At 46.1% G+C, this 13,476-nt stretch overlaps 1 long non-coding RNA gene across 1 annotated transcript in view; it reads right to left on the reverse strand.

Annotated features, from left to right (window-relative positions):
• Nucleotides 1-7,275, reverse strand: part of LOC116082190 — a 34,015-nt gene extending 26,740 nt beyond the window's left edge. The window contains exons 1-2 of the long non-coding RNA XR_004115204.1: nucleotides 7,138-7,275; nucleotides 3,774-3,870 (exon numbers count right to left, since the gene is read on the reverse strand). This is a non-coding gene — a long non-coding RNA (uncharacterized LOC116082190). The remainder of the gene's footprint in view (nucleotides 1-3,773; nucleotides 3,871-7,137) is intronic.
• Nucleotides 7,276-13,476: the final 6,201 nt, after the last annotated feature.

A 13,476-nucleotide genomic window follows, 5' to 3' on the forward strand; every position in this document is an offset into this window, starting at 1 on the left:
GGGAAGCGAAGCACAGAGTAGGGGTAGTGTGGAAGAGCATGGGGGGAGCACAGAGTGGGGGTAGTGTGGAAGAGCATGGGGGGAGCACAGAGTGGGGGTAGTGTGGAAGAGCATGGGGGGAAGCGAAGCACAGAGTGGAAACCGTGATCCCCTCAGAGGGAGCAAAGAGCAGCTTTCAGCTGTCTCTAACTCATCTCTCATCGGTGGGCCTCCTCCCTCCAAATCCATCTTTGCACTGAATCAGTGCTGCCTCTTTAAAACGCAGTTCTCTTCAAACCTTTGGTGCCTACTCTTAGCATGGCTTTGAAAAGCACTCAACAGTCTCAGCTCCCTTACCTTTCTAGTCCCAGCTTGACCATTCAACAGTTGACTTTCCAACCCCCAGCCTAACTAGTCCTACTCAGCCTTCTGGAACCTAACCTGGAGATAACCTCCATAATAGGCTCCCAGCTAGGTTAACTTATCTAGAGTATGTATTTACAATGTGCACTGCACCTGTACTATAATGACCTGGCTCTTGTCACTCCTCTCTAAAGCACTGTAACTACTTCATAGTAGCAACTAATAAATATGTATGGGAAAGATGAAGGAAGAATAGAATCATTAAAAAAAAAATGTAAATGCAAGACATGAACTAAGGAAGAACTGAGAGTCAGAAAGGGGTGCTGAAACACTGGTGGAAAAGCCGTGTTGTGGGAACAGAGCCAAAGCACTTTGTGGTAGGAGGCTCTAAGAGAAGGGGTCTTGAGAACTAAGGCACACTAGCCTTAACTGTCAACTTGACCCAGGCTAGAGCCATCTGAGAGAAGAAACTAGGCTTCAAGGTTGGTTCACAGACATGGGTAATAATCATCCTGATCACTAACTGATGCAAAAGGTCCAGCCCACTGTGGGGGGAAGCATTCCCTTGAGCAAGCCCACTGTGGGGGGAAGCATTCCCTTGAGCCAGCCCACTGTGGGGGGGAAGCATTCCCTTGAGCAAGCCCACTGTGGGGGGAAGCATTCCCTTGAGCCAGCCCACTGTGGGGGGAAGCATTCCCTTGAGCCAGCCCACTGTGGGGGAAGCATTCCCTTGAGCAAGCTTGGTCTGTATAAGAAAGCTAGCTAAACATGAGTCCTTGATGCAGCAATCCAGAAACTCAAGGCACAGAGTGAGCCAGCAAGCAGCATTTCTCTGTAGTTTCTGCTTCAACTTCCTGCCTGGACTTCCCTTGATAATAGACTGTAGCCCAGAAGTATAAGCCAAAGAAACCCCTTCCTCCATGAGTTGCTTTTTTTTTTTAAGTATTTTATCACAGCAATGGAATAAAAATAGAACATAAAGCAACTAATGGTTAAAATGGGTTTCTTTGCTTGCCCACCCCCCACCACCACCCCACCACCCATAGATCCCTTTGGCAGTCGATTGGAGATTATAGACACTTCTCAAAATAAGAATAGTAAATATATAAAATAAAATATAGACAGTAATAGTAAAACTACATATAGCAAAATATGACTGTAGTGCAATATTAAAACATATAGACTTATGTGTGCGTCTTCATTAATACATTAAGTAACAAGATCTAGCAGTCACTTTACAAAACACTATAATGTCTCAGGAGGGATGGGAGAAAATGATATTTTAAGATACTTGCAATAACTGTCATGTTAGCACAACTGTGTGGTTTGTTACCACACCCTTGGCTGAAGGAAATGCTAACTTTCAGTTAAGGGTTACAAGAGTTATTTTTTTTCCCTTCCAAATTCAAGGTCCCCAAGTTAAGGAATACTAACTCAAATCACCAAATTGGCAGTGAGGTCCTTTATAATTTTTGCCAGAGCAGTGTCAGGCAAGGGATTGAGGCAAAATGAGTGTTTTTGCAGTCAGAGCATTGAAACAGCGTGTTTCATTGCAGAATCTGGGAAGGGGCACAGGCATGGAAGACTCCATCTCCTCTTGCCCCCATAAAAGTGGTGTCTCAGGAAGGTGACAGAGTCCCTCTCTGTCAGAGTGATTGCTGCCCTGTGAACAGAGAGCAGGAGCTCAGGGTAGGGAGTAATTAGCATTGTTTGAGTGAAGCGGGGAGATTACACAGACTGTGGGGCCAGAACTTCAGAAAAACGACACAACTGATGCCTCAGGATTATTTTTCTCTGAAAAATAACTACCGTTGCTCATAATCAGACATAGAACAGAGTCTGTCTGGCTCCATTTTGGCTACAGCAAAGACCAAACAAAGAATTTTTCTAGAGAGTTGGGGAGACAGAAACATCTAGAAACCAGCTCTCAAAGCAGCCTTTCTTGTTCCGCTGTAGATTGTGGAAGTTCTGCAGCGTCTTTCTACATCAATATTGAGTGTGGTCAACAGCAGTTGATACCTAAGGTCGCCTCAAAAATAAATAAATAAACAAAAATATGAGAAAGAGGCAATGGATGCAAAAAGAATATAATAGGTCAGACACAACCGTTATTAAACAGAACACATCAAAACAAAAAGAGAAACCAAGTGGGTTTCTTAGTAACTGGCCTTTGCTAGGCAAGGACAAAGAAAGGGCTCTAGCTGGCTAGTGAAGTCAGCCCCTTCTGGAAGCCTGGATAGAGCTTGAACCAGAGGAAAGCTGTGTAGATATGCAAATGTTCCATTCAAATGCAGCCTGAAAGTGAGGTAATTCCATGGATAGAGAACTACATTCAAGCCCAGTCTCCTGCTTAGAAATGGTCCAGACCTATTGATAGCTTTATCTCCCACAACCCAGACCAAGATAAATCAAGTTGAAAGTCCTTTGACATCAGCGCTTAGGTAGGAGAGCTTATGGGTTCTGAAGTCTGGAATTCTCATGTAAGGCTGTACACTCTGAGACTGGAGCTCATGGGTGGGTCTCTGCACTCTGGCAGAGCCTAACGGACCGATTATACCAGTGCTGAAGAAGTTCTCGCTGTGTGTTGCTTATCTTGCTTTTCCTTTGGGGGAGTTCAGAGCTTTCTTTCCTGAAGTGACCTCTGCCAGCCATGGAGAAGCACTGTGCTGATATCAACCCACATTCCCACTGAGTAAAGGGATTAACTCAAGGTCACCAAGCCGATGGAAGCTTGAGGCTTGGGTAACACTAATGACTAACCTTGTGTCTTATCGTTCGTGGTCCTATTTATCTCAACCTGTGGATTCCTGGGACAGTCCACACACACACACACACACACACACACACACACACACACAAAGCTAAACTGGCCCTTTTTGTTCCTATTGTCCCTGGTGGAGCTCACTCATCTGGAATTATCAAAGGATATAGCACAGTGGTTAAGATTAAAAAAAAAAAAAAGTCCCAAGTCTAACAGGTCAGGTTTCTAACAAGGCACCCACAGGATTCCTGGAACAGTGTGGTTGGGAAGCTATATATAAACTTCACAGTTTCTGTCCCTCAGGAATATGACGTCCCATCAACCTCAGCTTTTGGCTAACCCCAGACCTCAGGGATCAGCTCCCCACGGACGCACAGGTGTACTTTGCTCCAAAGAGCACTTCAAAACCTCACCAGAGTTCTCGGCTCTCTGGAAATTAACAACCTTGGGTCCAGGGCTCCCTGCTCCATTTAGCAATCAGTTTGTGCCTGTAGAAATGCAAACAAGACAGACTCCTGCTCCTCCTCCAGGGCCAAACTCCGGGCTAGAGAGCCACTGCCAAGTTGCTCCCAGAGGAGATGTCAAGAGGACTTTGCTCAGGTTTGGCACGTGTTTCCTACCCAGACCAGAACAGAGGGTTCCCATCCAGCAGCTGTGAACTCTGACTCACCTGCCTGCAGGAGAATTTCTCCATGTGACAGAGTATTTAACAAGGGCCTGAGGAGCAGGCGTGTGTGTTCTGCTGAGTCTCTGAAGCAACAGGACAGCTGCATTTGGGAAGAAATGGGCAGGAGGTGAAGATAGGCGTCTATGCTCACCTGGAGGTCCTGCCTTCTACTGTCTTCTGTCCCCCAACCCCTCACCCCTAGCTCTGTTGCTTAGGGTCCCTAAAGGAGGTCACACCCACACTCTTGTTGTCCACTGCCTGTGCTTTTAAAAAACCATTTACTGTATCTATAGGCTTGGCTTTTGCAGGCAGCCAATGTCACCTTGGTTGTATGAGGACACCCTTGAGGTACATTTGTGCATCACTCAGCCACCGTGGTAGATGGGACTTAACAGAGAGACCCACAACTGGACAATGCGCACAGGATGAGAGACTGTGGAGCACCCAGTCCTACAAGGGATGCTTCATCAAAAGCCCTTCCCTCGGTGCTCAGGGATCAACTCTGAAGAGAAACAGGAAGATTTTAAGAGCCAAAAGCAGAGGATGTCTCTAAAGAAACTGTCTTCCAGGCACAACAGGATGAACACACACGAACTTAAGGAGACTGTGGCAGAAGACATGAAACCTGCACATGCTCAAACTAGACAAAATGGCCGCACTGAGATCGGAAGTGGACACAGAGTCCCACCTCTAACGGAGAAGCTCTTTGTAATTGATAACTGCCGGGAGAGGGGAAATCTGTTTGCTACAATGGAGTGTCCCTGGGTTTGTCAACCACACACAGGCAGGCTCTATGCCCGGGAAGTGGTTGGCTAACACAGATTCCATGTTGTAGGTTTGGTGGGTGGCAGGGCTTTTTGTTTCATTTTGTCCTGTCTTGTTGGATTTCTTTTTTTCCCCTTTGTTTTAATTTTTGTTGAGAGAGAGAGAGGATGAAGGAGAGAAGGTAGGGAGATGGAGAGAGGAACTGGGAGCTAGTTAGGGGAGGGGGAAAAGACATGATACAGTATGAAAATAAAGCAATTTCTTAAAATGCCCTGAGACCTTGTAGGTAAAAGTCTCCCATAGAATTAAGAAAGAACACAGGGAGGTGGCAGATGCTGTGCAGTCCTGTGGACTCTGAGGCTGTGGAGTGACTATATTACCTATAGAGTCACTTAGAAACCCCGTAGTACTAAGAATGAACGGGTGGTGGGACCCCAGAGCCCAGCGGCCAATCCCATTTTGGTATCTGCCCTTATGAAATAAGCAGTTGCTTGGAGACTCTTACAAAATGGTTGCTGAGTATGCAAAGAAGTAAGTTAGAACCTCCCCCTCTGCCATTGTCTCCCAGAAGCGCGTTGCCAGGAGGCTGTGTTGACTCCTTAAGGCCCTGGCCACATCTGGAATGTTGGTCACACCTGTGAGCACCTCCATTATCTTTCTATGCCTATGAGGTAGAAGGCCTGGTGAAGACATTCACGTGCACAGCTTTGACTGCACTGGAGTCCCTGGACTCCAGTCCCTGCATCTGCCCTCACCGTCGCCTGATTCACGTGCACAGCTTTGACTGCACTGGAGGACTCCAGTCCCTGCATCTGCCCTCACCACCACCTGATTTTCAAAGCTCCCCTCTAGCCTCCTCTCTTCCACAACCTAACTTCTCCCCCTGCTAAAATCTCATCTGTCTTCTTGTACAGCTAGTCTCTCCAGATCAAAACATGTCCTCTGGGAGAGAGAAGGGGGGCCCACAAGACTCAGAACGTTCAGAAAGATAGACTAGTAAGGCCTTTCCCTAAGGTCACTGACGCAGCATGGCGCTCTTACAGAGAGGAGGCTCTTGTATGGAACTGCCTGAGAGGTGTACAGAGAATCCTAGGGTTGCACTTTTCCTCAGTACGAGAGTGAGCTTTTGGGTGGTACAGCTAATCATGTCACCTTTAAGAAACTCCAGTAAACTTCAGAGCTGGACGTGAGTAGAATCTGTTCTTTGCTCTGTTGCCAGAACCCTATCTAGACTGAACACAGGCTTGTTCATGTCTCCTCCGCCCCCCAGCCCCACGGTTACACAACAGCCCTGTTGCTGACGAGTCCCTGAAGTACAGGTGGTTTTCCAGCCTCGAATGCTTTAGGTCCATGAGAACTGAGGGACTTCACTTCCGTGGCTTTTCCTTCTCTGAGCCTTGATTCCCACCTCTTTCTACAGGTCTGCATTCCCTCCCTTAAAATGTCCCCAGGCCCTCATCTCCACCCAGGCCTCGGTAGTGAGGTGACTTCTCTGAGCTGTTCCTTTCTACTCACCCAACCTCTGGCCAAGTCACCTGCATCTGCCATTACAATTCCCAGACAGACACCATTCCTTCCTTACCCCAGGCAGTGTGGGTCAAACCCCTCCATGTCCCTGAGCCATTCACTGTGACTTGTCTGCGGAAATCTCCAACCACATCCACTGCTAAACCTCTTCTCATTTCTTATCCACCTTAAATAACATGAAACATTTCAGTTTGCTAGTGCAAGCATGCACACGCATACACACACACACACACACACACACACACACACACACACACTACCTGAGGTCCCTGAAAATAATGGCTCACATCGATTTGCAGAGATAGCAAGTACAGGCAGAGTACAGGCAGCACTCTGCCATTACAGCAGGCCACAAGAGTGAAAGTACTCAGGTACCCCAGTGATTGTTTGGGGTTTCCTTTTATAGGGCTCAAGAGATCCTGGAGTTTGGTTGCTAAGGGGATTAGTCTCAGTGATTCTCCATTCTGATTGACAGTTTGGGTCATATAATCATTTCTCTACTGAGCACATCCCTCTCTACAATGCATCTGATATTTAATCATGTGTGGATCCAATTATGCAGAGACATAAGACTGTAAATAGGGGATTCTCCCTAAAAGTTCACTTGACAGTTTTGTATACTGTACAATTACTTAAAACCAGTTGAAACCAGACTAGCCCTTCTGTTCTTTGTTCCCAGATACATTGAGAATATAGAATAGAAGCTTGCTAAGTGTGATGGTCACTAGGGGAAGAGAAATATATTCTATTGTTCAGAGAGAAAGTATAGGTGTAAGCATAGCCCCATGCCAGTTGAGGGGAGGGCAAGATTTCTAGGAAAGGGGTGTGCACCCATGTGTGTATGTGTGTACATGTGTGTGTGTGTGTGTGTGTGTGTGTGTGTGTGTGTGTTATGTAAGCAAAGAACTAGGCTTCCACATGAGTTATTAGAATGGGGAGGGAGGGTGTTTATAACCCCGGATGGACTCTCGGGATGCCAAGCTTTCCTCATGCTTTTGTGCCTCAGGTTAATTCCCACCTGAACATTTCCCTCTTCTACATTTACCGGTTTGTTTCTGAAAGTCAGAGTCTGTACCTCTGAATGATGAAGATGTTCCTCATCTTCTTCATCATTGCTCCTCCTTGCTGATTAGATGAAGAACGAATTTCTGATCCTAACCTTTGACCACAGGACCAGACCAGCCGGCATTGTCTCCCTTCTCTCTAGCCACCTCTCACCTCCACGTCGAGCCACAGTTATGAATACTTCTATTAACTCGGGAAACTCCCTATGCCATACCCCCTTCTTCTTTATCCAAATCCGACTCCTATTTCAAAGTCTAGCTCAGCTTTCATCTTGTCCCCACCTGTGTGATAAGTACACGGAAAACACTGACATCATCTTAGACTCTGGGATACCTCCAAGGAGCTCCTAACCAGGCACACACAGGAGGAGCACAGCAGAGACACTGTGCAGCAGGAATCACATGAGCCAACTGGGGCTGTATTGCATTCCTCTGTACATCCTCCCTTCTGGACCATCCCTGCAAGAGGCCCCGTGCAACATGCGGTTTGGCATTTTTTAATTGTTTCTTGTCTTGCAGACATTAGTGGTTCTCGCTCCCATCTTATGCTACAGCTTTCATGTCCAGGTTGACACAGGCGGATTTAGTTTTGACCTGGCTTGCTGCTTCCCTCAGAGTTATTAATGGGGTTTGAGATTAACTGGAGCAGGATGGTTTATGCCATGGATGCCTGTTTTTCTACTTTGATATCATTATAAGCAGACTTTTCCTTTTTCACAAAAATAGAGCACTTTGTTAAAACATCTAAATTTAAATTTGCGATATCATACTGAACACTATGATTGAAATAAAACACAGCAGTAATTTACTGATAGAAAAATAAACATCAGGGCTGGAAAGATGGTTCAGCATTTAAGAGTACCAACTGTTCTTCCAAAGGTCCTGAGTTCAAATCCCAGCAACCACATGGTGGCTCACAACCATCTGTAATGAGATCTGACTCCCTTTTCAGGAGTGTCTGAAGACAGCTACCGTGTACTTACATATAATAAATAAATAAATCTGAAAAAAAAGAAAAGAAAAATAAACATCAAAAGCAAATCAATCTCTCTGTCTCTCTGTCTCTCTGTCTCTCTGTCTCTCTGTCTCTCTCTCTCTCTCTCTCTCTCTCTCTCTCACATACACACACACACACACACACACACACACACACACATAAGCCCAGGCTAGCCTTGACCTTGAACCCTTGACTCCCCCCCCCACCCCATCTCCCTCCCAAGTTCCAGGAGTACAGGCTTGTGTGTGTCATTATGTCCATTTATTTACTTACTTGTTTATATATCTACTTAGTTATTCTGATTCATTAAGACAGGGTCTGTTTTGTAGCCTAAGCTAGCCTCAAACTCACTATGTAGCCCAGGTTGGCTTCAAATTTAGGATTTTCCCACCTCAGCCTTCCAGGTGATGGGATTACATGCTGTTACTAATCTTTAATTAATAATGCATCCAAACTTGAATTCTTTCCATCCCGACCATGGAACTAGAGATGGAATCTAGGGTTTCATTCACGCTAGGCAAGCACTCTACCATTAAGTCAGTTCTCCTTTGCTTCTTTTCCTCCTTCTGTTTATTTGAAATAGCATCTTGCTAAATTTCCCAGGCTGGCCTTGAACTTATCTGTAGCCTAGGAAAACCTTGAACTTGGACTCCTTCTGCCTCAGAATCCTAAGTAACCAAGATTATAGGCCTACAGATTCTTATTCTTATTTCATACATGATTAAAGTGTCATTTTGTAAACTACCTATGCTGCTGCCCCTCAAGATCCAGTCTCTTCCTGAGTAATGGGGTCCTCTCCCATCTGGCCATCACCCACCCTCTTTCAACTAAGGACAGCCCAAGACGATGACTGTCAATAGGATGCAAGTAGAACCATCATGCTTTAGAAACAGGCAGAGCACATGCCATCCCTCTTGCTTCTTGATGGCTCAATGGAGGCAGATGGTTCAGCCCCTCCAAGCCTACTGAGGCACAGGAGAAGCACGTAAGACGGTAGGAGGAGGATGCAACAGCCAAGCAGAAAGAAACTGCTCCTTCATTTTTATAGATGCCCGCTTTAGCCTGGGGATGCCTGCCGTCAGACCTCATTCCATGAGACAGAGATACACGTTTACTAGCAGTCACCACTAGACACTCTTCCAAGAAATACAGATACAGAAGTCAGGAAGAAGCGCATGGCCTTGCTCTTGTCCAACCTGCATCCCAAGGCAGGCCAGAGACAACCCAGCCACCCCACAGCATGTGTGGGCTGCTGAGAAATAGGAAGTGTGGGTAAAGAAGACAGAAAACAGTCTTTGTGATGCTGAGAGACCTGAACAGGTGTTAGTTCTGGGGCTGGGAAAGGGACTGGGATTAAGGACAAGCACAATTCCCTGAGGCAGGAGCATGCTTATATTCTAGGAATAACGAGAGATTCAAATAGCCTTGTCAGGAGCGGAGTATCTGCAGGCCAGATCAGAGAATTAAGAAGGAACAAAATTAAGTAGGGACTTAATTTTTTTTATTTCCTCTTTTTGAGACAGGGTTCTAATGTAGCTGAAGTTGACCTTGAATTTCTGATCATCTGGCCTCTACTTCCCGGTTGGATTTATAAACATCTGCCACCATGCACGGTTTCAAATGGGGATTTCAAGGGCATGGTAAGTGACACGGTTTTATGCTGCATGAGCAGGATGGACCGTTAGCTTTCCGCGCACATCTTTAGAGAATCACCCAACCTGATGATGGGGTTAGGGGCTGGATTCAGAAACTGATGTGATAATCCAGGGGAATTTATTGGTCACCTGAACCAGGGTAGCAGTAAAAAAGGCAGGGAAGAAACCAAACCCCAGTCCCCAGGCCATCTGCAAAGCAGAGCTTTTTCAGGTTTGTCCAAGCTAAGGATTGGGGCTAGGTCAGAAGGTGGTATCTTCTCGTAGGCATCCGGTGCCCATTTCATATGGAAATGGAAGCTTAATCTGCCCAAGTTGACACAGCAAAGAATTTCTTTCAGAGCCAGAAATCAAATCAGGATGTGTTTGTTTGAGAGCACACCCTCACCAGCACCTCCGGGGCCTCCTGCTCACTTGGACAACTTCCAAGCTGGATCACATGGAAATATCATAGGTCAAGACAGCCAGATCCCACATGCCTGGCCCATACATAGACACAGGACAAAGGGACATGGCTGGATTAGCACCATAGACTGGTGCCTTAAATAACCCTTCCTGTCACATGAAGCACAAGAGCAGAGCTAGACCCTGCGACATGGACAAGCACTTGACCCTGGCAGCAGGTTTTACCAACTGGGCTTTAGTGACAGCTTGGGATTGCTAAAATCTGACCAAATGACTTTACTCTTTGGCAGAGGCTGCCAGGCCATTCATCATCACAGCTTACTCAAAGGGTCAGAAGACTAAACTCATAAACCCACCATGGAGAGGACTCAAAAAAATCATATGTTTTCAAGTGTTAAGATCATTTTTTATTATAACCTGACCCAGAAATATTAAGCTGATGTTGGGAAGGTTTTCTGTCAACAACCTCCATGGAAGAGTTCACTCCTTATTCTACTTGGAATTTTCTAGCTAGAAAGTTTTTTCAATGTGACACAATAATGCAAGTGTGTTCATGTTGTGGAAGATTTTTAGAACAGGTACACACATACACACACACACACACACACACACCACTATAAGTAGTTAGCCAGAGCCCTAACACAGTTTTGAAACTTTTCAAAAATCTCAGGGTAATACGTCACCAAAATTCCATAATATGAGATATTTTGATAGAAACCGAGGTTTCTTTCCTAACTTTCAAATTTCCTATTACCAAAATCAAAAGAGTCATCACGTCAACTTTTCTTCTCTATCTTCCCCCTCCTCATTTATTATCTCTCTTTTCTCCCCTCCTGTGCCTCCTCCCCCCTTCCCTCCCTCTCTTCTGGGTAGATTTTCTGCTGTATGGCCTCTCAGACCCCAGAGGTCCAACTGTTAAGAACACCAATTTCCGTCTGAGGGCTCACTCGAAGAGAGAGTGAAGGATAACTGACACCAGAATTTATTGCCCCCAAAACCAACCTTCTCAACTCAAAGCAAAACCATAATTACGGGTGAGAAAGACACTCCCTGTTAACTGGCTGTGAACGAGTGATTTACAAGGCATCCTCCCTCCCAGCAGAAGGCTCTTGGCAGTCACAAATACAGGTTCTTGTGTATTCACAGGCAGAGCTCAAAGGAGCAGAAGAGCATTAAAAGGACATTCTGCATGGGAAGTGTGCCTCTTTCCACCGAATTTACCCCATAAAGCCACAACACTAAGAGCCCTGGAAAATCCCCCACTAGGGAAACAAACTTATACCATGGCAGTGACAAAGACTCAGCCTCCCGGTTCCTCTTTCCCCCCTCTCCTCTCTCTCTCTCCTCCTCCTCCCCCTCTCTTTCTCTCCCTCCTCACCCCTTCTCCTCCTTCCTCCTCTCTCCTCTCTCATCTGTCTCTATCTCCCTCTGTCTCTCTTTCTCTATCTCTCTCCCCCTCTATCTCTTTCTCCCCCTACCCGCCCACTTTCCTTTTTTAATGTGATTTCTTACCCTCTGAAATCTCCCGATCACTATTTACAGCTTACAGGAAGACAGCTCTTGCAAGGATGAGGGGAAAAACTAACACACATTTAATTCACAAACCTGACCCGGCAGAGATAAGTGCTTTTAAATAGTATGAAGTTCTTGTTTTCAGGGACCTGTCAAACTTTAAAGCCAACATAACACTCTGAGATAAGCAGGCTATTGAGGGCTTGTCTCTCCGACAAAGGAGTTGGGGGAAGTCCTGGCAAACTGCAGGGGTCTTCAAGAAAGGAGACTGCTCAGGCATCCAAAGGACGGAGGAAACCCAGCCATAGACTCACCTAGAGAGACAGACATTCCGCCATGGCTCATTTCTCTCCTGGTGTCCCCACCTGACCCAGCATGTTTCCTGGAGGGATGTGACCAGGATCCCCTGACCCCATCCCCCAGACCTTAGCTTTTCCACCAAAGCCAGTCCCTCTGATGCAGAAACAATGGCTCTCAATTACTCCTAGGACAGATGTAGATTCCAAACAGAACTAACCTTTGGAAAACCTCTCCAGGAGATTTGGAATCGACTACTGAAAAGTGGCCTCATATCAAGAGAGAATGAGTTAGTTCAGTTTTCTGCATGGGAGGTTTTTCTGGTTGTTGTTGTTGTTTGTTTGCTTGTTTTGTTTCTTTTTGTTTTTGTGGGGGGTTTTGTTTTTTGTTTTTGGGGTGATTTGGGGGGTTTTTTGTTTTTGTTTTGGGGGGTTGGGGGTTTTTTGTTTTTTGTTTTTGTTTTTTTTTTTAGAAGACATGAAGGTGAGCACCCAGAGTGCATAAGGGTTCAAATTATCTGCCTCTTAGTAGAGAACTTAGGCTCTCAGTCTCATGTGATCAAGCAGTTGGAATAGTTAAAATGACTTGCTATGGACTTGACCTGGAGTGTCTGGGATTAAGCTAGCACTACATCACATTGGTGCTTAACACAGGGGGGTCATCTTCTCTGAGCTAACTCAAAGCTAATCCCTCTAAACCCAGACACGTGGCTCTCTGGGAGTCAGGGAGGCCAAGGGGCAGTTGGCTACGCAGAGATGAAGCTTCAGAGGAAAATTCTGTAAGCATGCACCATTCCTGTAAAGAAGACAGAGTTAAGCCACGTGCCTACTCCTCCATAGTTGGAGGGGTGAGGCTGGAGAATTTTGAGTTCTAGACCAATGTGGGCTATACTTGAAGAAGAGAGGAAAGCGGGGACGGCTGGTGGAATGGCTCACGGTTCAAGAGAAAACAGTCCACCATGGGCAGGAAGCCATAGGGGCACAGGTGTGAGGCAGCTTGGTCAGCTGAGAGGACAGGAAGAGGACCAAGTCTATACCCTCGCCCCTGGTGACTCATTTCCTGTGGAGATATATCTTATCAAATTACTGTAGCTACCTAAACTCCAGATGGTCTTGATTCTGTTCCCACACTAAATAAACCAGGTGTCTGGTGCTGAAAGGAGCGCAGGTGTGGGGAGGACCTGAGATAGGTTTAGGATGAAGGTGGGAAGGAGGGAAGAGAAGGGTAAGAGAGAGCTGCGGGTGGAAGGATGGGCAAAAGGAAGGAAAGCTGGCAGCAAGCATGAAACTAGTTGGGAAAAATGAGCACTTTCAGCAAGCATGAAACTAGTTGGGAAAAATGGACGCTTTCTTGTCCAGGTGTTGAGAGAAGGGAGTCATGTCTGTCTACACCACGCCCTCAGGATTCCGAGAGTTGGACAAGCATGGCTTCCTCATCACGCTGCAATTGCTAAGCTTCTCAGCGAATGGGGCGCTACTCAGGTTCAG

This window comes from Mastomys coucha, unplaced genomic scaffold (genome assembly GCF_008632895.1).
Source record: "Mastomys coucha isolate ucsf_1 unplaced genomic scaffold, UCSF_Mcou_1 pScaffold7, whole genome shotgun sequence".
NCBI classification, from domain to species: domain Eukaryota; kingdom Metazoa; phylum Chordata; class Mammalia; order Rodentia; family Muridae; genus Mastomys; species Mastomys coucha.